Source organism: Sapajus apella, unplaced genomic scaffold (genome assembly GCF_009761245.1).
Source record: "Sapajus apella isolate SASKATOON/1434 unplaced genomic scaffold, GSC_monkey_1.0 scaffold9, whole genome shotgun sequence".
Classification (NCBI taxonomy): Eukaryota; Metazoa; Chordata; class Mammalia; order Primates; family Cebidae; genus Sapajus; species Sapajus apella.
In genome coordinates this window covers 382,068-409,896 of record NW_022436949.1, presented here as the reverse complement: position 1 = coordinate 409,896, position 27,829 = coordinate 382,068, and the positions used below count along the sequence as shown (strand labels likewise).

The following is a 27,829-nucleotide window of genomic DNA, read 5'->3' as shown; positions in this document are numbered from 1 at the left end:
ATATTCTTCTAATATAATTTATCTTATACTGAAAACTAGAATCCATCTCTGTTGCTTATGACTAAGAATCCAAACTGATAGACAATTTGGTATTTGGAAGTGGAGTGCTACAAAACAGATCTGGAATGGTGTGTAACTGGCCAGGTGGAAAAGGCAAAATGGAGGGCATTGAGACACAACTGTTTCAGGCTGGGAAAATAGTGACTCTGAGACAGTACATCAAACTCACACCATAAAGAAATGTACTCTAAAGCTGAGCAGCCTTAGAGTCTTCTTCCCAGTGCTCATATCACATGTGACTGTTGAGGACAAGACACCAGGGAGCCACAGCCTGCATGTCCCACCAGAGATAATCAGACATGAAGCTGGATAGAGTATCTGGATGAGATTCTGGCTGATTCTCTTTGGGAAATAAATACATTTTTCACATGGGCATGAACATTTTTGAATGTATATACAGAAAGGACATGTATATATAAACATAGGATACTCATTCCTCCCTTCTTCCCTTGCCGTGGAGCCTCCATTTTGTTTCTCCAGCACATGACTAAGTCATTTGTGGTAATCCGACACCCCACATTGTTGGGATCCCAACCCCACATTTTTGGCCATATTGGGCAACAATATGGTTTAGGAAGGGGTATAATAACTAATCTAGCCAATGGGCCGTACATGAGATGTCTGCTCAGGGATTCTGGGAAAGGTATCCTTACTGATAAACAGAAACACAGAATAAAGAACAATAACAGTGGCATCACAGGTCCTTCCTTGATAAACAATGCTGAATCAATGATTTGGTGTGGAGAGACCAAGTACTGAGAGCCATGTCTTATTCAGGAGTTGGTGACCAGAATATGTTAGGGCTACAGAGAGTCAAGACTTAATACAGGGGCAGATCATACTGGTCCTTGTAAACCCTGTTCAGAAGTTTGCATATTCATTGCAAGAAATGATCGTAACTTAAGGTCGAAACATGAAGATGAATGACAAAAACTTTTCAGGAGGTAAATTGCCTGGGCTGCATGACTGACTGGATGTGGATATCAGATGTGACTGAGCCATGGAAATGGCTGAGATTGTCAAAGAAGCATCTCGCTTGGGACCACTCTGAGTAGCAAGAAGTAAACAATACTAGTAAAAAATGAAAACTGTACAGCTTTCCCATGAGATACAAATTCAGTAGGTATGGGGCGGAACCAAAGAATTTGCACTTTACGAAAAACATCAGCTAGGTACAGTGCCTCACGCCTGTAATGCCAGCACTTTGGAAGGCCAAGGAGGAGTGGATCCCTTGAGCCCAGGAGTTGGAGACCAGACTGGGCAACATGATGAAAACCTTTTTCTTTTTTTTTTTTTGAGACGGAGTTTCACTCATGTTACCCAGGCTGGAATGCAATGGCGCGATCTCGGCTCACCGCAACCTCCGCCTCCTGGGTTCAGGCAATTCTCCGATGAAAACCTTTTTCTACACAAAATACAAAATCCAATTAGCCACGCATGGTGCAGGCCTGTGTTCCTAGCAATGCGGGAGGCTGAGGTGAGAGGATCGCTTGAGCCCTGGGAGGTGGTCGTTGCAGCGAGCCAAGACTGTGCCACTGCGCTCCAGACTGGGCGACAGAGCGAGACACTATCTCAAAAAAAAAAAGAAGAAGAAGAAGAGAATTACATTAACTCTGAAATAGTTGGCCTAGGAACCCAGTTTGAGGGAGGAATTTGAATGTTAAGCTAAGAATTTTGGACTTTATCCTACAGTTAGCAAGAAAGGCATTGACAGTTTCCATATACGAACATTACATATTCCCAAGGAATCTTTTTTTTTTTTTTTTTTTTAAAAAAGGGAAAAAAAAAAAAAGAGAACAGAAAAAAAGAAGAAAAAAACACAGTAAGGCCACTGTAGTACTGTTAACAATTCAACACACTCAGAGCATTTCTCTTTGCTTCCTTGCCCTCTGAACTGTTCAATAAATAGTGAAGAACACAAAGGTAACTGCAGTATTTATTTCAGACCTGCTGTTGCTCTCCAATTTAAAAGCAAAACAGGAACATTACATTTGTCACAGTTTAAATTGATAAAGGTAGACCTCTATCAGATACAGGTGTGTCTTGACTTACAATGGGTTTACTGGGGGAGGGGAAAATATCCTAAGTCAAAATGCCTTTAATATATCTAACCTACTGGGCTTCAGAGCTTACACTAGCCTACCTTAAACATACTCAGAACACTTACATTAACCTACAGAGGCAAAATTAATACAAATCCTGTTTTATTATAAAGGGTTCAATAGCTCATGTAATTTATGGGAACAATGTCCTGAACATGAAAACAGGATAGTTGTATGGGGACTCAAAGTATGGTTTCTACTGAATGTGCATTGCCTTTATGTGCATCATAAAGTCAAAAACTTCCAGTCAAACCATCATACGCCCCAGACCGTCTGTTTATGAAATGCTCCCTAGGAGCCCTATGCCAGATACCATGCCTAAGTGTTTTCTAACTTTATATACCACATTCAAAAGGAGCCTGTTAATAAAGATGTTCCTGAAATCGTGGAAAGTATTAGTCCTTCCTTTCTTTTGCAGCTGACAGGATTTTTAAAAGAACTGCTAAACCACAAGCATATTTCAGCAGCTGTTTGTTCTTCCTAGTATGAGTTACTTCCTCCCTCTGCCAACATCGCTTGCATTCTAGTTTGAGGAAATATTCAGAAGCGCAGTAAATTGGTGTTTTCAGAAATTCCCTCGTCTTTGAATTAATATATTTTATAAAGCAGGTTTGCTTTGGCTCCTTAAGATTTGGTTACTTAGAATAAAATCTTCCCAATTTAATAGCCAATTTGCATACATGTAAAAATGCATGAATTTTAAAAGCACCTTTAGGATTAAGAGGATTTTATCTGTATTTACAGAATTTAAAGCTGATTACTTCAGCAAGTTTTAGAGCAATTTTAAGAATAGTAGCAAGACAAGAATCTTAAGATAATACATTATTTAGAAACAAGAATCTAAGGATAATACATTCTTTAGAACCAAATGTGTAAATGGTTAGATGAAGGATGTTTTAATAACATGGTCTCAACTGTGGCGGTATCATCATCTTTCAAAGCTACCTGCAAAAAATGGACAATGTCCTCACTGGCTAGTGAAAAGTAGAAAAATTTAAGGAATTCTCAGCAAATTTCTTATCTTTTAAAATACCCATGGTCATCCCCGAAGAAGGTCAATGCACCTGTCTTTTTTAAAAACAAAGCAAAAACAACTCTACAGAAAGATATAATCAAGGATTAAATTTAGGTTCATTAATAAGCAAGGAATTGAGTTCATAAGCAAAACTACCTCCAGGACTTTTAATTTCTTGGCAGGGATAATAGTGACATTAAAAGCAAGCTTATACTTTCCTAGTATTAAGGAGAAGTAGATTTATTTACAACCAATTTCTGCTTCAAAACACTTCCAAGCATACAACAAATGCCAACCTGAAAGAGGGATTCCCTATTTAATTGTCTCAGTTAGTAGAATATGGATGGTCTTTCCATTCTAGATAACATGCCCTTGTTTGCTTATTTTTGTAAAGGAATTATCTTGGAATCTGATAATTCTGGGACTTCACTGATGGCTAGGCACTGCATATCTTCGTTATATGCCCATTTCCATTCATTCCTTAAAATATTATGAAACACTGTTACAAACAAAAGGATATGTATAGTATAATGTATAATTATAATATGTATAACATATAGTATAACAACATATAATGACATAAAAGCATGATGAAATGACCACCTGTGAACCTGCTGTCCAACTTGAGGAAGAGAATGATAGTACTGTTGAAGCCCCGGGTGTCTTTTCTCAATTACCCTGCCTTCCTGAAATACTGTATTATGTTGATTTTGTTTTATAGTTTTATCATCTTTATAGCTAAGAAAGTATATTCAAAATTTGGTTTTTGAATTTTATAAAATACTATTAAATTGCATGCATTCTGCTGCAACTTACTTTCTTTAGGACACTATGAAGATATCTGTACAGTGTTTTGAAATTCAGGTAAGTATCTGCACTCTAAAAGTGAATATCTGGCAGAAAAAATCTCAATCAATGTATTTTATAAACCCTTGAAATTACCACTTACCTGCTTCATTGTTAATTGGGAACTCCCAGTTTCCCTTCTTTTGTCCACTGGATCAGCTCTTCAAACCCGTTCTGAAGGAGTTGTTCATTTTCTGTGGCTAACTGCTTGGCAAATTCCACATCCCAAAGAGAAGGTCACGTCTATATAAAAAGACATTTTAAATAGAAACAAGTCAATGTAAATATCTTTTTAAAAAATGTTATAAACAATCCTGAATTGATCATGTATTTTTCATACCTTGACACTCATAATTATAGTATATAATAAAAAGTTACTGAGAGTAAGTTATAAGACTATAACTAGGCCAGGCACAGCGGCTCACACCTGTAATCCCAGCACTTTGGGAGGCCAAGGTGGGAGATCACCTAAGGTTAGGAGTTCAAGACCAACCTGACCAACATGGTGAAATTCCATCTCTACTCAAAATACAAAAAAATAGGCTGGATGTGGTGGCTCACACCTGTAATCCCAGCACTTTGGGAGGCCAAGGTGGGTGGATTATGAGGTCAGGAGTTCGAGACCAGCCTGACCAACATGGTGAAACCCCGTCTCTACTAAAAATACAAAAAAGAAAAATTAGCTGGGCATGGTGACACATGCCTGTAATCCCAGCTACTTGGGAGGCTGAGGCAGGAGAATCGCTTGAACCCAGAAGGCAGAAGTTGCAGTGAGCCAAGATCGCACCACTGCACTCCAGCCTGGGTGACAGAGCAAGACTCTGTCTAAAAAAAAAAATTAGCTGGGCACAGTGGTGGTGCCCATGATCCCAGCTACCTGTGAGGCTGAGGAAGAAGAACTGCCTGAACCCAGGGGCAGAGGTTGCCGTAAACCAAGATGAGGCCACTGCACTTGAGCCTGGGTGACAGAGTTAGACTTGTCTCAAAAAATATATAAATAAATACATAAATAAATAAAGACTATAAGTACAATAACGGCAAGATTAACTTTGGTTTTACAACAATGCCAGGTAATCACCGCCTCCTCTAATGGAAAAATATATATATTTGTATTTTTTTAAAGGTATTTTTATGAATCTGAGTATTTTTATACAAAATGTGACTTTGTCTTTCAAAATCTAGCCTATTAATCTTTATTTTTAGTCTATCAAAATTAGTCACTAATATATTACTCTTGACAACCAAAGACATTAGATCAACAAAATAATAACAACAAAACTGCTAATGATTACCGAGTACTTCCTCTGTGCTTAAATGTTTTTTATGCATTAGTACATTTAATCTTCACAACACTAATCCTATAAGTTGGCTAATTACCACCATCAAATTACATGTTTCAATAACCTTTATTAAATGTGTACTATGTTCCAGGCACTGTGCTTGACACTTTTCTCAGATGACCTCATTTAATCCTTAAGATATATATGTACTAACCCTCATTTTATAGGTGGGGAAAGGTTAGTGTGGCAGAATCTGAACTTGCATCCAGTTCTACACAACACCAACACTTTCTGTTGAGCTATACACTGTACTGCCTGCCGACTCAAGGATAACTAGTAGGGCCTATGACTATATCCTTTGTAGCAGTGCTAAGAACTTAGTGGGCAACAAGACTTGGGAATCATAGAACAGAATAACTCATTCAATCAATCAATAAAAAATTACTGAATGCCAACTGTATTTCCAGCATTACTTGGGGTGGTAGGAAAACAACAGTGAACAATTGCTAAATTTAAGTTTCCACACTGTGCTATTCTTATACTTAATTGGGAACAAAAAACATTCTTTAGACTCATGCAAGTATAGCATATTCAAATGGTACCTTCATTAGAGTAAATTAATACATAAATTCATGTGCTGTTTTCCTCACTAGAGTATAATCAGTTGATATTGTTTTATAAAATACATAAAATTTAAATGCATCCTTGCCAACTAATTTCAGTTTTAGAAATAAAATTTTATTTTAAAAAGTAAACTAGCTTCTTGAAGAATCCAAGTGTTTCTTTTGGCTGGACAACAGCAGCTGCCCTGACAAAAAATTCCTTTCTGATGCATGCTTAACAGATATCATTTGAACAGGGGAGAGGTGATTCATTGTCCCTATACATTTTGCATATCCCCCCCCCCTTTTTTTTTTTAAGAGATGGAGTCTTGCACTGTCACCCAGCCTGTAGTACAGTGGTGTGATCTGGGCTCACTGCAACCTCCGCCCCCTGGGTTCAAGCCATTCTCCTGCCTCAGCCTCCTAAGTAGCTGGGACTAGAGGTACACGCCACCACGCCTAGCTAATTTTTGTATTTTTAGTAGAGACGGGGTTTCACCATGTTGACCAGGATGGTCTCAATCTCTTGACTTCATGACCTGCCTGCCCTGGCCTCCCAAAGTGCTGGGATTACAGGCGTGAGCCACCACGCCCAGCCGCATTTCCTTTTTATCATACACAACAGAATGCAATTTTTGTAATACAAGGGGGTTGTTCTTTTAGCTTCACCTTCAGTTCAAATGAATAAAACCTTAATTGAATTAACTACTTTCCTTTATAAATGTATTTTTATAGTACAGTTTGTTCAAAAAAGAATTTAAGATTTAAGATAACTAGTTCCTATGATCTGTAAGCCACATGAGTAGATGCTACAGGGTATACAGACATGAATGAGATCTAGCCTCTAATAGAGTTTATTAAATAAGAGGAAAATCAGAAGTTCACATAAGTAACTGGTGGAAAGATTAAACAAGCCATTGGAGGCTGGCCTAGGAACTTATCTAACACGTACAACTTTTTTTTTTTCCCTTTGAGAAGGGGTCTCACTCTGTCGCTTAGGCTGGAGTGTTATGGCATAAGTGTAGCTCACTGCAGCATCAAATTCTGGGCTCCATTGATCCTCCCACCTCCCAAGTCACTAGAACTATAGGCATGCACCACCATACTCAAATAATGTTTTTTATATTTTTTAGAGAAAGAGTCTCACCATGTTGCCCAGGGTGGTCTTGAACTGCTAATCACAAACTATCCCGTCGTCTCAGCCTCCTAAGTCCATATACAACATTATTTCTATCAAAGTCCAAAAAACTAACTTTAATTCGTTAAAAATGCTCATCACTTAGACTCTGGAGACCATTTTGTATTGAGTTTCTTCATTTATTTTACTAGCAAACCACATTTAATGTCAAGCAAGAGGATATTCATTTCTCTTTTAGACTTAAAATGGTAAATTTCTTACCCAAAGAAAAGGGAAAGAATAGAGAGCAAAGACCAACCATGTGTTGAGAAAAAAGAAAAAAAACACTACAAGTAGGTTAAACGGATTCCCTGAATGTTCTTCCCATCTCCTGAACAATCACTGAATCACTTCAATAAGTTATTTTATAAATGCTATCTCCTCTTCTAGATAGTAAGCTGCGTAGAGGCAGGAACAAGTATAACTTTATATAATAGCATAGAGATACACTGCAAATGGTAGGTGATTAATAATGTTCTAACCCAAATTAGTAGCTAATTTGGACCTCTGGATTCATATAATTGGTAGTACTTACCTTCCATTGTCTCACAGAAGGCAACATTTCAAGGGGGAAACCGGACCACAACTAACATGTCAACAACTGTAGTGTGATATGTGCCCCACCAGATTACTTAAGGGTATATGTATGTTGCTTGAATGCCGAAGGCTGGGCAGGGAGCCAAGGCCACAGTGCCTAGCTGAGGAGCAGATGTCCCTGAGAACCTAGGGCATACCCGGGAACATATCAAGGAAAATAGTCTCATCATGCACACACAGTAGGCAAACAGCCAGAATATTAGCTTAAAAACAGCTTAGAGATAAGAGGCAGGGTGACTCTAGAGCTGCCCAGAAATGTCCACTATGTAAATCCTAGTAAACCCCTCTATTCATCAAGCTGTACTTGCCCAAATTATTCTTTGGTCTCTAAATGCCTTCCCAATTTTGGGGGGCATTACAGTTCCAAGTTTTCCTTGCAACAACTGCCACATTCACAATTAGGATCCAGGCCAATGGCAGGATGAAATGTTAAAATACCCAACTACTATATCATCAGAACAAACACTAAGGACATCTTGAAAACATGGAATTTTCTCCACCTGAGAAACAGTTGTCCTTTTTTTTTTTCCTTTTTGAGATGGGAGTCTTGCTCTGTTGCCCAGGCTGGAGTGCAGTGGCACAATCTCATCTCACTACAACCTCCACCTCCCATGTTCAAGCAATTCTCCTGCCTTAGCCTCCCAAGTAGCTGGGACTACAGGCACATGCCACCACACCTGGCTAATATTTTGTATTTTAGTAGAGATGGAGTTTCACCATGTTGCCCAGGCTGGTAGGGAACTCCTGAGCTCAGGCAATCTGCCCACCTCATCCTTCCAAAGTGCTGGGATTACAGGCATGAGCCACCGCGCCCAGCCAAAATAGTTATTCTTAACAAATCTGTTTAGGTGCTTCTTTAGTAACTGCCAAGATGTAAAAAATATTAAGTCTCTTCCCCATGAATATTTTTCCTAAGACAAAAAAAAATTTTTTTAATGAATATATTTTAAACTATCAACAAAAATTATGAGAAAATATTTTAAGTGAAATAACTCTATGTAAAAACTGAAGATAATTCCACTGACCCACATCAAACATCTGAGCTAAACTGCCACATTTTTAGGGCTGATAAACTAAAACAGAAACGTGCACTTGAACTTTTAATTAATAATACAACAAATCAGTTAAAGCAATTTAATTTCCAAAATATCTAATTGAAAAGACTAGCTTAATTTGCCATAATTTTTATTTGTTCCCTTTTATATTAAGGTTTTAAAAACTCCATGTTGTAAAAAACTATAAAACTATGCTAAAATAGAAGCTGTTAAAGTCACCATTGTTTTTAAGGGCAGAATATACTGCCATGATTAATTACAAATTATAATTATAAAAGATTGCATAGGTAAATCACAACATTCCCTCTCATAAAGCAATCATCCTATAATTTTAAAATAATTATTAACTTTCTATACATGACATTTTAAATTAACTATTGAAATTGATTAATATCAGAGAGTTAATAGGTAACAGTTTCTTGCAGATTTGATAATCAACTGCTTTATGCATCAATTTACATATTTACTTGAATAAACTTACTGATAGATTAAAATCCAGCTTATAAACTGGAGGGTTTTAAAAATAATTTTGAATGTTTTTATGAACTAAATTATTTTTCTCTATTAAACAAAAACAGGTCAAAAAATGCAAATACCATGTGAAGGTTAAATAATGTGATCTCAACTCATACAAGCTTTCCTCTAGCAGGTTCCCAAGTCATTTGTAAACAAAGGCTTTCATTTTTCAGAACTTTCTTCAGTGCCTTGGATTCTTCTCCCTCAACTGCACGTCTGGTGAACAGAATGGTGGATTAAAGCACCTCACAGCAGAGGGAATGCCTTGGTAAAGTACTGAACTTCAAAAGAGGAATGTACAACAAAGAAATTGAATGGACGTTTGCTGAGCACCTGCTATGTACCAGATAGTTTATAAGTGTTTCTTTTCTATTCCTCAAGAAAGCCCGCATTTAAGCTAGGTTTCACGTTCAGCGTTTTATACCTAAGGAAACAGGCTGATGGAGGCTCTAAAAGGTACCCAGTCATGGAATTAGTTAGTGGCAGTGCCAACATTCTGAGGCAGGCCAGTGTGAACTGCCAATCTCCAACAGAAGGAATCAGTCCAGGCCTGGGTTGTCTAGGGTTGATACCCCAGACACTGTCCGAGTCACACCAGGGTGAACAACTTGGCATCTCATCATTGCTTCCCCTTTAGCTGACTTTTTAACACACTGAAGGCACAGAAACCCCTTTCCTACTTGATTAGCTTCTCCTTTGCCACGTAATTTTTGAAATATTAAATACCAAATCTAGTATTAAAAATCAAATATGCCATCTCAATGTAGTTGTATAGTACTATATGCAAGATGACTGACTCAGCTAAATATTCTTGAGTACTAACTGATTCCGTTAAATATTCTTTTTTTTTTTTTTCCTGAGACGGAGTCTTGCTCTGTCGCCTAGGCTGGAGTGCAATAAGTCAATCTTGGCTCACTGCAACCGCCACCTCCTGGGTTCAAGTGATTCTCCTGCTCAGCCTCCCAAGTAGCTGGGACTACAGGCGCATGCCACAACGCCTGGCTAATTTTTTTGTATTTTTAGTAGAGATGGGGTTTCACTGTATTAGCCAGGATGGTGTCCATCTCCTGAACTCATGATCCACCAGCCTCAGCCTCCCAGTGAAATATTCTTAAGTAAAACTCCGAGTACCCTTTCTACTTTATTCAATAATATGAATATGTAACAGATACTAAACTGCTTTAAATTAGTAACTCAAATAATATTCCAAAGTTACCATAAGCTCTTGAACTTTGTGTTAACTGCTGACCATCTTTTTCAACTTTCCTTTATAAATCAGTAATTTAACACTACGAAGGAGTTAACTCCAGTGCCTGATTTTACTTAAAACAAATCCATGGAACATACAATGTATTGAAAACACTCCAATTGTGGGCATATCCTGCTATAATGACAGGTTAGGCCAGGTGCAGTGGCTCACGCCTGTAATCCCAGCACTTTAGGAGGCCGAGGTGGGCGGATTACTTGAGGTCAGGAGTTACCAGCCTGGCCAACATGGTGAAACCATTAAAAATACAAAATTAAAAATACAAAAATTAGCTGGGCATAGTGGCACATGCCTGTAATCTCAGCCTCTTGGGAGGCTGTCAAGAGAATCACTAGAACCCAAGAGGCGGAGGCTGCAGTGAGCCAAGATAGCACCACTGCACTCCAGCCTGGGCGACAGAGCAACACTCCGTCTCAAAAACAAAAAGACATGTTAATTTTTGTCATACCATGCCAAACATTGGGCTTCTCCTTCCCAGTACCACTTTCAGGGTTTAAAGGAGAGAAAGAATAGAAACTCTATGTAAATATAGACCAACTTTAGATTCTAAAATAACTACGTAAGATGTAGTTAGCATCTTTAAGAACTTCAAATCAGTAAATTCAAATGGCCACAAATAATCTACCATTTTAAGGAATATTATATAAACTTTCTTTCCTTTCACTTTTCTTTTAATTGATGGTGGGTCATTTCTCTAAGATATAACAGAAGATAAGCATGTATAAAGATATAAAGGGTAAATGAACACACAGTATTAGGCATTTATATTTAAAATGAAAAATAATGTTTCGCATAAAATACTCATTTTTTCAGAATTCAGTCAGCTCTATTTATTCTAAATCAAAGGACCCCTATTCATCGTGGGTAGATGTGAAGCATGGCCCATTTTGATTCAATGTATAGAAAAACGCAGGACTGGCTAAATCCAGCACATGGTTCCCTCTATAGGAAGTGGTATATAGAGCATAAGAACACAGATATAAATGCATTCATAATACTCACATTTCCAACAGCAATAATATACACAAGTAATAGGTAAATCTACAGTTAAAGTAAAACCTAACTATACAAACAAAACCCAGCCGACCACAAAGCCTGATACCTTTTTCTAAGATAAGCAGTCTTCTGCTGGCCAGGATAATTGTCATAGCCTTGGTCAAACTGAATCTGATGCTCTGTTCTTATACTAACTCTAGGTGTAGCACGTCTGGCAACTTTCATATCTGATACTATGTTACTGAAACTGAAATAATAAAAAGGTCAAGTGTATTAGAAATCTTAGCTACAGAACAGAAATAAGCTTTCTCAAACAGGAGACTGATAATTCTTATTTCATTTTTATGCACTAATTATATAACATAAAAAGTTACATTTAAATTAAAAAGTCATCTATTAACATTCCCATAACACAGAACATTACAATTTATGTTTACTTCCATCTTTTAAAGATGTTTTTCAGAAACCTTCATTTGAAACATAAAAGTGTCACATGAAAAATTATTCTGAGAAAATGAAAGGAAAGTATAATCGGTATCTGCATACCTATCACCTACATTCAATAACTAAATTAAAACCAAGAGGTAGCCGTATTTATTTATTGCCTTGTATTGCTTCAAACACAAACAAATGAGTCACTGAACTGATAGTCCAGGTATCCATTTTTCTTTTCTTAAAATCACAGTTTCTTTCAGAGATAGGGTCTCACTCTGTTACCCAGGCTGGAATGCAGTGGTGCGGTCATAACTTAATGCAGCCTCAAACTCTGGACTTAAGCCATCCTCTTGCCTCAGTCCCCAAAGCAGCTAGTACTACAAGCACACGCCACCATGCCCAGCTAATTTTTTTATGGTTTGCAGAGATGGTGTCTTGTTTTGTTGCCCAGACTGGTCTCAAATTCCTGGCCTCAAGTCATCCTCTTGACTCAACCTCCCAAACTGCTAGGATTACAGGCATGAGCCACCACCCATGGCCATTTCTTTTAACTTCCTGAAATAAATCTAGTACACATGCTCATTGGGAACAACTGATTTAGATCGCTCCCCAAAATGAAGCAGTGTTACCACTTACTACAATGTAAGCAGCAAGTGGTGTAATGTAATATAAAATAATGAGAGATGAAGAGAATAAGTGGAAAGATGTTAGCTTAAACATAAGAATAAGAGAAAAAAGAGAAGAAAACAGACCTGAAGATTGCCATATGGTGCATAAAACCGGCAAGCTATTACATTGAAAAAAAAAATTACTTTTCTCAGAAAAGCTATCTTATTCTGTTATTTATTTTTAATAACATTATTGAATTTATCATTTATTTTTTCATGGACAAGAAACTGTAACTTCCTAAAAGGAAAGTTTAACTGTTCAATTGGTCTCTTAAAACTATAATCTTACTTAAGACATCAGATTTTTAAAAACTTGAATTGCTAAAATTCCACTTATATGGTATATTCCATTCGTAAATTCCACTTATTTGGTATATATTATATATATTACTAGCCATATGAAAATGGCCTATTTCGAGATATAAACATTACTGACCTAATTTTAGGTCTCCATCCATCTCTCTGTGCCCCTCACTCTTCCTCATGCTACTGAGCTGCCTGAGTAGCTCTGGCTTGTTTGCTTGCCAAAAGGGAGCAGCAGACGCAGCTGCCACCAACTCGGGACTCAGGGGCTTGCTTCTGAAAAAGAAAATGAAAAAAAAAAAAAAAATGAGAAAGAAAAAAGAGAGATTGCTTATTATGCCATTAGTTTAGTGAAAAGTAAAATGATTTTTTGGGGAAAACTTTTGTTGTTCCAAAAAGCATCATTCAATTCAATTTCTGACAAAAGCAAGAATTCTCAACTATTAGATACCAGTTTTATATAAACTTTGAAATGTTAAACTTTAAAATTAACAGATACTTGCTGAAGCACAACACTAACTCAGAACAATATATTAAGGTGGAGGGACAAGGGATCAGTCTCAAATATTATAAATTAGTGGAATTTTCAATTAGATGCTATTGTACTTCAAAAACAATATAAATTGCAAGCAAATATAAAGGCAGCTTGACCTGTTCATAAAAGCTTTACTCATAATAATCCCAAACTAGAACCAACCTAAAGGTCTATTATCAGAATGAAAAAAACCAATTGTGAGATAGCTAAACAATGGAAGGATACTCAGCTTATGCCAACATGAATGACTTTCATAGACATTAGATCAAGTGAAAGAAGTTGGACACAGAATATATTCTGTACGATTCCATTTCTATCAAGTTCCAGAACGGGCAAAACTAATCTGAGGTGAAAAAACAATCAAAACAGCAATTGCCTCAGGACAGAAGGCTACTGACTGGGAAGGTAAAAATGGGAAACACAGTGTCTTGTTAAGTGTGTGGGTCACATGGGCTTATCCATTTGTCAAAACCCTCCAGCTAAGATTTGTACACATTAATGTATGAAAATGTTACCTGAAAAAAAAAAAGGGGGCCACAAATCACTATCAAGTAGGTGAAAGATAGATAATACAAGAATGGCAAAATGTTGATCACTGTTGAAGCTGGGTGACGGTACAAAGGGGTTCATCATCGCATTTTGTGTTCTTCGCATATTTAAATTTTTCATAAGAAAAAGCTTTTAAGGCCGGGCGCGGTGGCTCAAGCCTGTAATCCCAGCACTTTGGGAGGCCGAGGCGGGTGGATCACGAGGTCAAGAGATCGAGACCATCCTGGTCAACATGGTGAAACCCGGTCTCTACTAAAAATACAAAAAATTAGCTGGGCATGGTGGCGCGTGCCTGTAATCCCAGCTACTCAGGAGGCTGAGGCAGGAGAATTGCCTGACCCCAGGAGGGGGGGGGGGGGGTGGAGAGGGCGCCCTACCCCGCCCCCGGGGGAAAAAAAAAAAAAAAACAACCCCAATAAAAAAAAAAAAAAAAAAAAAAAGAAAAAGCTTTTAAAAGCTTCCTAAATAAATTACAGCAAGTTAATTAAAAAAACATTCTATTACAAAAATAAAGTAAATTATATACAACATTTTTTCCTCTTTTTTTTTTTTTTTTTAATGTTTTTTTTTTTAAGAGATGAGATTTCAATATATCATAGAGTATGACCTTGAAGTCCTGGGCTCAAGCAATCCTCCCACATCATCTTCCTGAGTAGCTGGGACTACAGGCATCTGCCATCATGCCTGGCTATTTGCAACATTTTTAAACTCACTGAGAACTGCCATCTCAATCAGTGGGCTCCAAATTAATATTTTATTATGACTGGCTTTCTACATTACAATCTATTACCTAATATGCAAATGAACGTTCCCAAATTCCTAAAGTTCTTGGAGAAAGATTTTAAGGACTTAACTAGGATATGGAAGATCTAAAATCTGATAGAAATGGAAGAAAAATGGAAGAATGAAAAAAGGGGTGGAGTGTAATGGCCCATGCCTGTAATTTCAGCACACTGGGAGGCAGAGAAGGGAGGATCACTTGAGACCAAAAGTTTGACACCTGCCTGGGCAACATGGTGACACCCCGTCTTCACAAAAAGAAAAAACAAGTTGCTATGAGTGATGACATGCGTCTGTAGTCCCAGTTACTCGAGAAGCAGAGTGGGAGGATCAGTTGAGCCTGGGAGGTTGAGGCTGCAGTGAGCGACAATTGTTCTACCACACACAGCGTGGGCCACAGAGCAAGACCCTGTCTCAAAAAAAAAAAAAAAAAAAAAAAAGGAAATCTAACAGTTAAAATGAAATGTGCTTTCAGAACTGTTATCGGTGAATAAAGCTTTAACCTTATTCCAAGTCATTGTTATTTCTTTCATAAACTACTTATAAACTTCATTTTCAAATTTTAATATATGTATTTGATCAGAGTATGCAAAGAACATAGATGAATATTCATTTTCTAGAATCTTGCCTTTCACAACAATGGTTTCCTTCATAGTTATAGTCTCTGGCTTTATAATTTATAATCCCCATTATAAATTGTGGGGAGCCTGTGTTACTGAATAAGATTAATTTTCACATACAGGGATCTTTCTTCATATATTTTAACAATGTAATGATAACTTGTTAAAGTATCTTTTCGAGCTGTGCAGTGGCTCACACCTGTAATCCCAGCACTTTGGGAGGCCGAAGCAGGTGAATCACCAGAGGTCAGGAATTCCAGACCAGCCTGACCAACATGATGAAACCCCGTCTCTACTAAAAATACAAAAAATTAGCTGGGCACCGTGGAGGGCATCTGTAATCCCAGCTACTCAGGAGGCTGAAGCAGGAGAATTGCTTGAACCCAGGAGGCAGAGGACGCAGTGAGCTGAGATCATGCCACTGCATTCCAGCCTAGGCCAGAAAGAGTGAAACTCCTTCTCAAAAAATAAAAAAGTATCTTTTAACAATCTATTCTATCCTGTAATTAAGACTATTTCATGAATACATACTTTTCCCCTTCATAACTTTTTTTTTTTGAGATAGGGTCTCACTCTATTACCCAGGCTAGAGTACAATGGCACAATCTTGGCTCACTACAATGTCCACCTCCCAGGTTCAAGCGATTGTGCCACCTCAGCCTCCTGAGTAACTGGGATTATAGTCCCATGCCACGACACCCGGCTAATTTTTGTTTTGTTTTGTTTTGTTTTGTTTTTTGGTACAGACAGGGTTTCACCATGTTGGCCAGGCTGGTCTCAAACTCCTAATCTCAAGTGATCTGTCCACCTTGGCCTCCAAAGTGCTGGAATTACAGGCATGAGCTACCACTCCCAGCCCCTCCCAAATACTTTTAAATCATCTGTAGATTACTTATAATACGTAATATAACATGAATGCTACATAAATGGTTGTTATACTGTATTTTTTAATTGGTATTTTTTTCTGTGTATTTTTAAAAAATATTATCAGAGGTTATCTGTGACTGCAGAACCTGTGCATACAGAGGGCCAACTGTATACTGCTCCATTCCTATCAATGGCATTATATCCTTGTCAAGATGGTTTCTCAGAAGTGGTTGTGGTAAAAAACAAATATCTGAGGAAAATCAATGTGGGACAGAGGTGAACATGGTAATGTCCAATCTTATTACAAGGCTAGGCCATTAAAAAGAAAATACAATTTCCTCTTGGCTCACTTTCTCTTGAGACACCTCCCCTGGAACCCAGCCACCACGCAGTAAGAAAGCCCAGGCCACAAAGAAAGCCACATGTTGGTGTTTCTGCTAACACCCTCAGCCAAGGTCTCAGCTGATAGCCAGCATCAACTGCCAGACCTATGAGTGAGGAAACTTCAGATGATTCCAGCGTCAGACTCCTAAGTCCTCCAACTGAGGCCCCAGACGTCACAGAGTACAGACTGGCCTTCCCCACTGTTCTAGCCAAACTGCTAACCCACAGAATCTGTGAGCATATGAGGAAATGTTTTATGCCACTAAGTTTGGGAGGTAGTATAGCCAGGGAACAATATCAATGGGGATTTAATACATAATACAAAGAAAGAAAAGCAGGCTATGTGTAGGGCTAAGGGCCCCACAGGGTTGTGGGGTGTCCCTTATGCTGTGCTGGGGTGCAGGATCTGACAAATAAAGAGACAGGACACAGAAGTACAAGGAAAATGTAGCTGGGCTCAGGGGGGCCACACCACCTATAGGCGGAGACAGGCGAGGCCCCGAATGTCCAGGAGCATCTGTATTTGCTGTTTATAGGTTAGGGGGCAGGGTAGTGAGTGAAGTCATCTTTAAGGATAGGGATAGGGTCATGAGCAATAAAATAAGGGGTCTACCCCCATTAGGTTACCTAGGCTAGGAGGTGGACAGTGCGCAGCAAGGGGTCCATTCCCATTAGGTCACCGAGGCATGGAGGTGGGCCGTGCGCAATGAAGAGGGTGCAGTGTGCAATACCTCTATCTATGGGCGTGCTACTCCTCAGAAGATTTATAGAAGGATGCTTAAGTCCACAGCAGTGACACAGCTGTCAGAGTCTATCGCCACCTGCTGGCAGCTTCCAATGAGTTCTACGGGAAGATGCTTTTTAAGCAGCACAGTAACAAGAGATGATAAAGTTCTGTCACCAAGGTGTGATTATCCGGAGGGGTTTTGAGCCCTCAATGCTTGAGCGATTGCCGGTCTGAGGGCAGCCTTCCAGAAGAACTGGAGCAAGGTCCTACAACTCCTTTATCAGGAGGAGTGGCTCTTGCCCCAAGCCTGCCATGTAGCAGGTATCTTTACAATATTGAATGCTGCCACCTGGGCCATGGATTCTTGCCCTAGTATAAATGTTTTTCCCTAAATCATGCTCTGCTCCAGACATTCCTCCGACTATAAGGTGCTTATTCCTTAATTCATGCTCTGTACTGTGTCTACTCTAGGCATTCCTCTGATTATGAATTAAGATACAGTTTTATATATATATATATGAAAATAACTGAGTGGTAAGATATTCTTTAGGTACTCATTCTATGAACTAACATATGATTGTATATAGAGGATTATATAAAGGGAAATAACTGGTTAGTAATACTATAAACTGAGATATTCTTCAAGCCCTAATTCTATAAACTAATATATGATTATATATAAAGGATTATATAGAAGGAAATAACTGAGTAGTAACACTACAAACTGAGATATTCTTCAGGCACTAACTGTGCCAGGATTCTGCTTAGCTCTCCTTCCTTGGTACCTATATGGGGGGTTACACACACTATGCACAAAGCTATGATGACAGTGCCTCATGAAGCAAAGATCATGACTAACCTAATCCCATGCACCTTGGAGTCCTTGAAAAGTGGGGAGGGGAGGCAAAAATCATTAAAAGACACCCTTTAAAAACTCAAAACAAATGTACCTCATTCGCCAGTCTTTTGATGTAGGATCAAAGCCTCATTTAAACATAGGACCACTGATAGAAGGTTCTAAGACACATCTTTTATATATATCACACCCATCCTCCAGTATTTTCAGTTTTGGTTTAAGTGGAAAAGTGGAGCAAGGATGTAAGAAAGCTTACAAAGCAATCTAAGTGTACTATCCTCCCGCATATGTACATTTGTCTCACTCATACTTAATTTGAAAGAAAATTTTTAAGTGACTTTTACTGACTCTTTCCAAAGCATTCAACTCATTTTACCATTTCTCTAATATTTAATTAAATTATAGTAAAGAGTATAAGGGGACATAAACAGGTCTGGGAGCTTTAAAAATGTCATTCTTGATATTTATATATGCTTATGTGTGCATTGTTTATTTCCATACCCTTATATATAACTGTTTTGTTTCTAAAGGAGGAGGAGGTATAGGAGGAAGTACCTATTATGGGTAATGATTGTCTGAATTAACTTACTCAACCACCCAATTATACTTTCTAGAGGTATTTTTGATACAATGTAGAAACTAAGAAGTTCCATTAAGATGTTAAATCATTCTGGAAAACAGAAGCCTATATTATCAGTTTGTTCTGATAAGAGAAGTCAGTGATGGGTATCCTAAAGCCACATACCTTACTACTTGAATTAATGACATTATAAAATACATCATTATGTATCACTAAAAAAAATACTGCGATTTAACCTACAATACAATGCCAAGATATTGCTGGTTGCCCTTAGAATTAAATATAATACTCTTTTGACAAGCACAAGTAACGATAATGCTCTGAGGTAACCAAGAAAGCTGAAAGCACTGACAGTTATTGGTCAAAGGAAGTCCTATAAAGCAGTTGTAATCAACATGCTAAAACTTTATTTCAAAAAAAATCTTTAAAATGGAAAATTTCAAATAAGCGAGTCCTTTACAGACATGAAGCTACCTTCAAATCAGGATGTAAATGGTATTGTTAATTAACAGCTTAAAGAGGCAATTAAGTAAGTGGCAGTTAATAACACTAATAAATAGGTAAGAGTGTGGAATTCTTGATGACATCACTTCTCTTTTCCTTTCACTGGATTGTATACAAATATCGTCTTGTTATTTAAATATAATACAATAACAGCATTTCATTACACTACATTCAAGGCTTCCCCTTTTAGACGGACTTTCCATTTTTCACACTTCTATATTAAAATGCCCCTGATATAAGAGATTTTTTTTTGTTTGTTTTCTAAAATACATTACAGCAAGTAATTAGGGTCCCTGTGTTTACAAGCTGATATTTATTCTTCACTAATTCAACTTGGACTTCATTAATTCAACATCTCCCAAGTACTCACATTTAAAAATAGTTTTTGCCAAAAGAAAAAACTTACTGGAGTTTCAAAAATTAGTTTCAAACAACATTCAAATTACAATTAAATTTCTCTCTTCTTTGGAGCATGTTCTGTAGCTCTTTGAAGGCTACCAGTTGTAGTTTTTAAGTGGTCTGCTGTTGGGTGGCTTTGTTGTTTGTACATTAACTGTGCTTAATTCAACTTTTGTGCCCTTAATAATGTCTAATAAGTCTTTTTTTCAAATTTTCCTTTATACTGTCTTGGCTCTCTGAGGTCTCCTCGGAAGAATGAACAGTTCAAATAGACTGCCCAATTTTCTTGCTACAGATCGCACTGTTAGTGCCAAAATATCTTTGGATATTTTTTGTCCTGGAAAGAAGCATTAAAGAAAAAAAAATGAAAACTACAATGCGAGCTAATAACGCAAAAAACTATGTGTCTAAAATTTTTCTCAATTCAAGCCCTTTCCATTTGCTTTTTATAATTATTGTTAACAACCATAACAGCAGCAACTTACCATTTATTAGCATACACTACATGCCTCACCTTGTGCATTATGTTTTATGTACAGTTGACACACACACATTAACTCCCTAAGGTCTCCATTTTGCAGATAAGGAAACTGAAACAGAGAAGTAACTTACCCAAAGTCATGCACCTCACAGCTCACTAAGGTCTAAGACACACTGATGTGCCACTAATAAGTAGAGGTGTGCTGAGATATTAATCACCTGCTCCTTGGGGTGGCCAGGGGAGGTCTAGGGGTGCTGGTGCTCCCAAATCTGTTCCCTCCCTCCATTTACCCCAGAGTTCAGCAGATAAACTCTGACATGGTTAATAAATGACAATTTATTATTCTTAAAACCAAATGACTGCCGTGAGCCGAGATCGCGCCATTAAGAGTGAAATTAAATTAAATTTAAAAAAATAAAATCGCCGGGCGCGGTGGCTCAAGCCTGTAATCCCAGCACTTTGGGAGGCCGAGGCGGGTGGATCACGAGGTCAAGAGATCGAGACCATCCTGGTCAACATGGTGAAACCCCGTCTCTACTAAAACTACAAAAAATTAGCTGGGCATGGTGGCGCATGCCTGTAGTCCCAGCTACTCAGGAGGCTGAGGCAGGAGAATTGCCTGAACCCAGGAGGCGGAGGTTGCGGTGAGCCGAGATCGCGCCATTGCACTCCAGCCTGGGTAACAAGAGCGAAACTCCGTCTCAAAAAAATAAAATAAAATAAAATAAAATAAAATCAATAAAGTTAATATTAAAGTTATTTTAACAGAAAGGTGGTAATCAGGCGGATGGAATGAGTCTCACATATAATCTTTACTACAATATTTTCTTTCAAGACTGCTATCATATCACAGAAAGCAATCTACATTACAGCACTTTGGGAGGCCGAGGCGGGTGGAGATCAAGAGGTCAAGAGATCGAGACCATCCTGGTCAACAAGGTGAAACCCCGTCTCTACTAAAAATACAAAAATTAGCTGGGCATGGTGGCACGCTCCTGTAGTCCCCGCTATTCGGGAGGCTGAGGCAGAAGAATTGCTTGAACCCAGGAGGCAGAGGTTGCGGTGAGCCGAGATCGCGCTATTGCACTGCAGCCTGGGTAACGAGCAAAAAACTCCGTCTCAAAAAATAAAAAACAACAACAACAACAAAATCATGTATAAGTAACTCCATAACACTAAAATAATAAAACTCTAGACCTAACCTCCACCTGAGTTTGTTTCCATTGACAGCATCTCATCAGTACTTCAAATGCAACACCTTCAAAACGACATTCAAGACTTCCCCTTTCAGACTGACTTTCTATTTTAGATTTTTTTGTTTGTTTTCTAAAAACTATAACATATGTAAAAGTCTTTCTCAACCCCGGCCCTGCATTCTTCTGCTAACATTAAGGATACCCTAATCCTCCAACACAGCCAGTTGAAATCTTTGCTATCTCTGACCACCCTACCATTATCCCATGATGTAAAAGCCCTTTAATTCTACCTGTGCAGTTTATCTCCTCCATTCAGCTGGTCCTTCCCATCTTCACTGCCACTAACCTGCTTCAGCACTGTACTTAACCAAATTGCCTTCTGAGTGTTATGCATGGAACTTATGCAGTGGAATTAGGCTTTCATAATAATAAAGTTCTTGGAGAATAAATAGCAAAACCAAGAATGTCACAACACCTTTTCTTTCCTGGCTAACTTCAACCAGTGATCCACCTTCATTTCATCAGCCTTTTCTTCCAGAAAGGATATCTGGAGTCTCTCCTGCAGTGGTTAGGTGTCCCTATTTGCTTCTCCAGCAATTACTTGTTGGAAGAATAGTGCACTCTGTGCTTACGTACACTATCTCAGCGATTACTTCGCTACACAACACTTGTCTACTTGCTGGAACTACAAGCTCCGTGATGAGAAGACTGCCTTACTTGGGGTTTATAACCAGTACTGGCAGGCTATAAAGTTTTTCAATAATGAACTAAAGAATACATGAAGGAAACAGAAATGAAACCATCAAATAAATCTTGGGAGGCAAAAGATAAAACAACTTCGCTTTTGGAGCTTGGATAAACTGACGGGAGATGATGACAAGAGGAATGAGGCACAGCGACCAGGCTTGTAATCGCAGCTCTGTTGTCCACGCACGCTATGACCTTGGGCTAGTCATCTTATCTTTTCGGGATTTTTCTTTTCTCAGATTTAAAGCAACAGCTTCTAAAACCCAGCAGGTAATAACATCGACCCCAAGAAGTCGGGGGATGACTGAAGGTACAGGACAGGGCACCGGGATTCCGAAGACCTGCGGGGCCAAGAGCGCTGAACTGCGGTACCTGACCGTTCCATAGCTAGCAGCGAGTAGCACAATTACAGCCGCTGATGTCTCCGGGCTTCCAGAGAACAAACGTTGGCAGGAAAGGGGGCACAGACGTAGGAACGCCGAGACTCTAGCAAACAGCGAAGACACATAGCCAACCAGGAGTGCAACTCAAAGAGCGCGTCCGGGTGCCAAATACGTCCCCCGCACTCTCTTCCGTTTCCGGTCTGGCGTGTTCCTCTCCCTTTGCGTTCTGGCGGGCAACCCGGGCAGGTAACTGTGTTCTGGAGTCGCCGGCGGGTCGGGCGGAGCCAGCTGCCTCCAGGCGACCCCACCCACTCGCGATTCCAGTCCTAGAGGCAGAGTCCTCGCCAGGGGCAGCATCGGTTAGCTGGCCGAGGCGGATCCCAGACCGCCCAACCAGACCGTGGAGGGCTTGAGCAGCCGTGCGGAAACTTCGGAAAGGGCCAGTGAGATCAGCCTGTTCTTTAACAGACACTACTGTGCGTTGTTTGGAGGGAAAGGGTCTATCTACAGCGTTCATCGCGTTTTCAAAATGCACCATGGCCACCAAAGAGGTTTAAAAAAATTACCGCAGGGCCTGCTGCAGGATGTAATAGCGTTTGTTTTCCGTCTTTATTCTTGATGTAGACTCAAAATAAGACAGGTTTCATTTTTCACAAGTGACTTTAGGCCGGGCGCGTGGCTCACGCCTGTAGTTTCAGCACTTTGGAAGGCCGAGGAGGGTGGATCACCTGAGATCAGGAGTTCGAGACCAGCCTGACCAACATGGTGAAACCCAGCCTCTACTAAAAATGCAAAAAGTAGCCGGGCGTGGCAGCGCAGGCCTGTAAATTCAGGCTACGCCGGAGGCTGAGGTTTGGACGAATTTCCCGAGGCGCGCGGTAGGCTGGGAACCTGGGCTCCCGGGGAGTTCTGCTGGCAGAGGCGGGTGCAGGGAACCGGCAGCTCGGCGGGAGCGTGGGAAAAAGCTGACGCGCCGTCGCGAGTTCCCGCTTAGGGAACTTAAAGAGAGTTTTAGTTTACCCTCCTTGTCTTTCCGGGGCGTGTGCTGCCCTACCGGCCCGCGCTGCAGCGAGCCCCGCCGCTGCTCCCTTAGGCCCACTCAGAGGGTGGGTGGGAGGTGACACCCGTCAGCCTTTCCCGCCCCTCTGTCTCTTGCTGCGGTGGGGAAGGCAGAAGCCGCGAGGCAAGCCAGTGGTACAAGGTGTTCCCGGCTTAATCGCACCCTGCGTGGCTCCAAGGACTGGCCGGGCTTTCGTGTCGCAGGTTCCCGCTAAGTGTAGGATTCAGATCTTACCATGATTCTTTTTAATAGTGAGAAGTTGTCTCTGTGCTATGTGGAGATTAGGATGTTGTATTACTCTTGTTAATGGAGCTCGTCCTGTCGACCAAGTTGTTTTAATTTGATCATGAACATACACAAACCAAATGCTTATGGATATTAAAGGATTCTTTATATATTCTAATTTTATCATAGTTTAAAAATCTTAACAGAATCTGTTATCAGTGAGGGGCTTTAATGAGGAATTTGAAAAGGGAACCAATAAAATCATTGCATTTGGGTACAGTCTTTAAAAATAAATTTGCAAAAATTTCTTTTTTACGCCTATTTTTATGGAAAAAAAAATTTCCCATAAGGTCAATGGACTCCTATTTGGAAATAGAATTTTTATTAAATGCCTGTGCAGGCCGGGTGGGTGTGGAAGCTCAGGCTTGTAGTCCCAGCACTTTGGGAGGCCAATGTGGGTGGATCACTTGAGACCAGGAGTTCGAGACCAGCCTGGGCAACATGGTGAAACCCCATCTCTGCTAAAAATACAAAAATTAGCTGGGCATGGTAGCACCTGCCTGTAGTCCCAGCTACTTGGGAGGCTGAGGCAGGAGAATTGCTTGAACCCGGGAAGTGGAGGTGTCAGTAAGCCAAGATCGTGCCACTACACTCCAGCCTGGTCAACAGAGTGAGACAACGTCTCAAAGAAAACAAAAAAAAAGATACAAGAGAGAGACTTGACTTTTACCTGTCCTTTATGAAGAAGGGAACCATGAGCCAGAAGAAATGTGGAGTTCCCAACCTTGGAAAGGCATGAGAATAAACCCGGCAGGAAACGTTGGCTAATGTGTTTTGTGATGCTGAAAACACAGCTTACATTGAGCAGATCTTCCTGAGATCCACTAACAGAACCTTTGTGACTGAATGCTATACACAGTACACCTGGGGATGCTTACTTTGTTTTAATTTGTAAAAAACAAACTTTTTTAAAAAAATGGAAATATAAGTATATTATTTGTGATTCTAGAATAGGGTAACATCTCTTTCTATCAAGTTGAATGAGTGTTCAGTGAGTTTGGCTTTATAGGCACAAAGGGCTGAAGAAAATTAGAAACGGAACAAAAATCAGATTGGTAATTTCAAAGTTACCTTCCTTATAGAGTTAAACAGAGGGGATTTCTTTGTCAGCTGGCTCAGGTAAATTAGGCCCCCTCTGATTGGTGCTGTGAGTCTCCTGCTTTTGGAAAACTGACCCTGATTTCAAAGTTCAATTTGATTACTTGGCACTTAACACAAGTGATTATTCGGGTTTGCTCTGGTGTGTTGGGGCTAGTATAGAAAGCTTGTCCAAAACTATGGCGTCCTATCAACTTTAGCATCTTCAATTCAGAAAAGTGCATGAATCGTAAATATGTTGATGAAAATGTATTTTTTTTTTTTAGGTGGAGTCTCACTCTGTTGCCCAGGCCGGGTTCAAGTGATCCTCCTGTCTCAGCCTTCCAAGTAGCTGGGCCTGCAGGCATGCACCACAGCACAGGGCTCATTTTTGTGTTTTTAGTAGAGACAGGGTTTCGTCATGTTGGCCAGGCTGGTCTCGAACTCCTGCCCTTAGGTGATCTGCCTGCCTCGACCTATCAAAGTGCTGGGATTATAGGCATGAGCCACTGCACCTAGCCAAAAATATGTTTAAGAAGTGATCACAGGGTTAATTCACCCACGTGAACCTCCACCTGGATCAAGAAATAGACTATTAGCAGTAGGGCACATGTTTTTTGATATCATTTGTCCATCCAAATCACATTAATAGTTACTTCATCTTTTTTCAATTTTTTATAATATCCATCAAATGGGTTTTTTAAAACCCTGAAAACTCTTGACAAAGGCGATGGAAATTTCCATCTCAATTTCACAATTTCTCTAGGGGAAGATCTTGTCCCAATTACCCTGTTCTTAATCTACTCTAAGGCACTGCAGACACAGTAAATTACCTCCCTGCTGCATGAGGGCACACAGGCTGTGACTATGTGAAAGTGCCTGGCTGAGGATCACAAGTGGGAATTGAAATTTCTCTACCAATTGGTTCCTTCAACTACGACTTTCTTAAAAAGAGGCCTTCTTTGACTACCCTGGTTGAAGTAGTTTCCTGCCCCATCTAGTTACACTCTCTGGCAGGGATTGCTGTTGTCCACTTATATCCATTCTCCTATGGAGTTTTAGTCGAACACACGGCCACAGAGGCAGAGATTACGTTGCGCAGCTTCCCTTGCAGATAGATGTGTCATGGGCCAGAAGTTCTAATCGATAGAATGTGAACAGTGATGTAACCTTAAAAAAATGGGCACACATTTCCCACATAGTTTTGCTCCTTTATGCTAGCTGGAATACAGACCAGATGATAGAAGTTGAAGCAACTAGACAATGGAAAGATGAAAATTTGCAGACATGAGGGTGACAAAGGCATTCTACGTGTGTCTTTCGTATCCAAAAAAAAAAAAAAAAAGATTGCTAAGACTCTGGTGGGCTTATGTGATCTTTCACATTTGTCAAAACTCATAGATTTGTACACCTAAAAATTGTGAATTTTACTGTATGTAAAATACACCCCAATAAACCTGACTTTTAGGCTGACCATGGTGGCTTATGCCTGTAATTTCAGTACTTTGGGAGGCCAAGGCAGGAAGATCCCTTGGGCCCAGGAGTTCAAGACCAGCCTGGGCAAATCTATTAAAAAAAATCAAAAAATTAGCGAGGCATGGTGCACCTGTGGTCCTAGCTACTTGGGAGGCTGAGGTGGGAAGATCACTTGAACCCAGGAGGTCGGGGATACAATGAGTGGTGATCGAGCCATTGCACTCCAGCTTGGGTGACAGGCAGAAACCGTATCTCAAAATAAATAAATAAATTTGAATTTAATTTTTTAAAAAATCAATAGGATAGTTCTAGTTGGCCATAAATTAAACCATAAAGAGAATTTCAATAAACTCCCCCAAATGTCATAAATCTATCCTTGGAAAAACTATAACTTGTGCAATGTTTGTCCAGAGCAATCATTTGTCAGAGTGACAAAAATAAAGCCAGAAAGTAGAAAATGTTTTTCCTCCTTTAACTTTCTATTATGGTATTAGATTCCCTAATCATTTTCTTCCCAGGAACCCCTGAAAATGCACTTTTTAGAAACAAGCCACCTTTGGCAAGAAATAGCAAATTAGCTGAAATCGGTCCTGATATACTATTGATCAGTACTTTGTCCTAGATACCTCATGAAATTCTATGCTAATTAACTCAACAAACCTTACAGGAAAATGAAGAAACAAAATCGTCATATATTCCAGTTATCCATTGCTGCACAACACACCATCCTAACACTTACCTTAAAATAACTCTCCTGGTTCTGTGATAGGTGGGCCTCAGCTGGGTAGTCCCTACCTTGATCTCTCATGTGGTTGCCATCAGGTAAGACTGGATGTCCGGGATGGTTTCTTCACCCACCCATCTGATGCCTCAGCTGGGATAGCTGAAAGAAACGGGCTGGCTGCATCTCTCTCCACTCCTTTGACCTTTTTTTTTTTTTTTTTGAGGTGGAGTCTCACTCTGTTGCCCAGACTGGAGCACAGTGTTGTGATCTCGACTCAATACAACCTCTGCCCCTCAGGTTCAAGCTATCGGCCTGCCTCAGCCTCCAGGGTAGCTGGGACTACGGGCGTATACCACCATGCCTGGATAATTTTTGTATTTTTTTAGTAGAGATGGATGTTCACCATGTTGGCCAGGCTGGTCTCGAACTCCTGACCTCAAGTAATCCACTTGCCTTGGCCCCCCAAAGCACTGGGATTACAAAAGTGAGACACTGCACCCGGCCTGCCCTATGACTTTTGTACCTGGCTAGTTTGGGCTTCCTCACAGCATGGCATCTCAGCATATTTGGGTTTCTTACAGAGCAGTTGACTTGCCTTAGAGTAAACATTCACACAAGACTAAAGCTGCACAGCATTGAAAGTCACATAGCGTCACTTGCATCTCATTGTATTGGTGCAA

The 27,829-nt window shown here is 39.7% G+C and overlaps 1 long non-coding RNA gene across 4 annotated transcripts; it reads right to left on the bottom strand.

Annotated features, from left to right (window-relative positions):
- Window positions 1-1,795: 1,795 nt before the first annotated feature.
- On the bottom strand, window positions 1,796-22,704 carry LOC116551241. Of its 4 annotated transcripts, none has more exons than XR_004268790.1 (5): window positions 22,517-22,704; window positions 13,053-13,195; window positions 11,620-11,754; window positions 4,127-4,266; window positions 1,796-1,809 (listed from the first exon to the last, which is right to left on the bottom strand). It is a non-coding gene; the product is annotated as an uncharacterized LOC116551241 (long non-coding RNA). The 4 variants fall into 4 exon arrangements; XR_004268791.1 differs by lacking the exon at window positions 1,796-1,809 and adding an exon at window positions 1,979-3,676; XR_004268789.1 differs by lacking the exon at window positions 1,796-1,809 and having other exon boundaries at window positions 1,979-4,266; window positions 22,517-22,698.
- Between the last annotated feature and the right edge of the window lie 5,125 nt (window positions 22,705-27,829).